The sequence below is a fragment of the Colobus angolensis genome, unplaced genomic scaffold, assembly GCF_000951035.1.
Source record: "Colobus angolensis palliatus isolate OR3802 unplaced genomic scaffold, Cang.pa_1.0 Scaffold118, whole genome shotgun sequence".
Taxonomy (NCBI): Eukaryota; Metazoa; Chordata; class Mammalia; order Primates; family Cercopithecidae; genus Colobus; species Colobus angolensis.
Window position 1 is genome coordinate 4,720,667 of NW_012112919.1, and position 2,262 is coordinate 4,722,928.

The following is a 2,262-nucleotide window of genomic DNA, read 5'->3' on the forward strand; positions in this document are numbered from 1 at the left end:
CCTTCACGTATTCCAAGGATTCTAAAAAGCTATCTGTTGTACAAATATTCTCCAAAATAGTTAGAATAATTATTCTATTAGATTTTTCTAGTAGGAAAATATAGCGTGATCTTTCCTAAAATGTGTTTTCTTTGTTTCTGCCTTGAATCTGATTCAGCCATTGAAATCAAGTCTGGGATTCTGAAGTTCAAAATCTGGTCATTTATTTTCTTTTCAAACTCAAATACATGCAAAACCCTACCCATAACACTGCAGGGCTATTACCAATTCCCCTAACCGCCAAATAGTCTTAATCCTCTATTTTTAAGAAGCATCAGTTCTATCCCAGCTCTGCTGCCTATAAAAAGATAGCAGCGGGAATCAGAAAGACTCTCTGTTCCTCACAGAACCAGATTTCTGAGACAGAATGATCAGGGTCAGAGATGACATTTAGGATGACAAGCTTAAGGGTAAGAATGTTGCCTATCCTGGGTTGAAACTGTTTCATACAACGTCAAAGCAAAAACTTCAAAGCTATGTCAGAGAGAAAAGTATTGCAAAGAGTTATACAGAAAGAGATGAGTTTTTTTAAACAAGCACCTGAACAAAGGTACATAGTGGTGCAGAGTCTGTATTCCTTGGTTGACATCCCATGGGTATTAACCAGAATGATACTAGTTCTTTGGTCCATTCACCTTTGGCTGTAATGCAAGATTAAGATGATAGTTTCAACTTGGGAACATCTGGAGTTTCTGAGTAGGGTTATTTGTATGCATCTATGTGCCTTTGGAAAAATTTTTAAATGATTTCCTTAATAACTTTTAAAATCTGGTTTTGTTCTGACATTGCTCCTAGGTAATTGGTTGTTACAAGAGAAGAGAAAGAGCAACAGTGAAAATAAACACACGCACAAAGCAAAGGCATTTTCTTCCACTTCAACAGAGCTCCTAGGCCTAAATAGGGCAGGCGAATTGTGGATGTCACAGTGCCATTAACAGCAAAGCCCAGTGACATGAGTTTGTCTATGTAACAAACCTGCACATGTACTCCTGGATCTAAAATAAAAATTTTAAAAATAAATAAATACAGTTAAATTAAAAAAAGAGTACTCTCACTTAATCAGCAAGGTCATGACGCTATTGCCAATTGATTATTTTTTGTCATATAATGACACTTGATTGAGAACATGATTTATTTCATTCTATTACCATATAATTAATTTATAATTAATAGCTGCAATTCTGTCAATTATCAAACATTGAAAGGTGGGCATTATTAGTTTTATTGATGTTGAAACCTTTACTGTGAAACCTATAGAAGCTTGCCCAGAGCGAGGTGGATTTGATCCTAAAGTCTGCATTCTTTCCCTCAGACCACACATGTGCTCTTCAAGCCCATTCCACCAGCAGAGTTCCTTTCACTTATGATAATTACTTTATCAATTTAAACAGTTTGGCCAAGTCTTTTTTGGAGAATGACAGAACATTTAGTGGCTTTTTAGTAGCTTTCTAGGCCAAAATCCCATCCAATGAAAAAATAACATCTTCATATTATCTGAAGAATGGTCTTTCATCCTTGATCTGAACGTGTCACATAATAAGGAAGTACAGTATTTCAAAAGGATGCTATTGTATTCAGCAGAAATCACATCGTTTGAGTAACTATTTCCCTCTTCATCCTGTTTTTTGGTGCTATTTAGAAAAAAAAATCAAGTCTTTCTTATACAAAGCCTGTAAAATATTAAGCAATAGCTAAATCATTTCTTCTCTGAGTCAAATCTCTTTAATATCTTAAGCTACTCCTATGCCAGGAAACCCCTAGGAAATCTTCTATTCAAATCACAGGCATCTCAATCACTCGCCAAATAACATCCTTTTCTTCATCTAGAAAATAAAGGTTTCATAAAATGTCACTAAAGTAATTTATCTAAATTAAAACTAATAAAGGAAGTAGAAGCATGTAAGGTTCTACCAAGCTCTAACATCTTGATTTCTGTCTAGATAAATTACAAACATTCTCTATTTTAAAATTATTTTTAGTCTTCAACAGAGGCCCTTTTTCTCAGGGTCTCAAATTAGGAAAGATACAACTGGATATCACTCCTATTTATCAGAATATTAAAGAAGGGCCAAGAAACCTCAGTCCTGAGAAAACAGAGAAAGGCCACATCCACAGATTGTGGTTCTAGATGATTCACTCTAAGTTGAGATGCAGGAAGAAGGTTTCGCTTCCTAAACATTGGCAACAAAAGAAAGTTGCCATACAAACATAAATCACAAAATC

At 34.9% G+C, this 2,262-nt stretch overlaps 1 long non-coding RNA gene across 1 annotated transcript; it reads left to right on the forward strand.

The window, feature by feature from the left end:
• The first annotated feature begins 391 nt into the window (after window positions 1-391).
• LOC105527461 lies at window positions 392-1,049 on the forward strand. The gene is made up of 2 exons (XR_001004230.1): window positions 392-449; window positions 835-1,049. It is a non-coding gene; the product is annotated as an uncharacterized LOC105527461 (long non-coding RNA).
• Window positions 1,050-2,262: the final 1,213 nt, after the last annotated feature.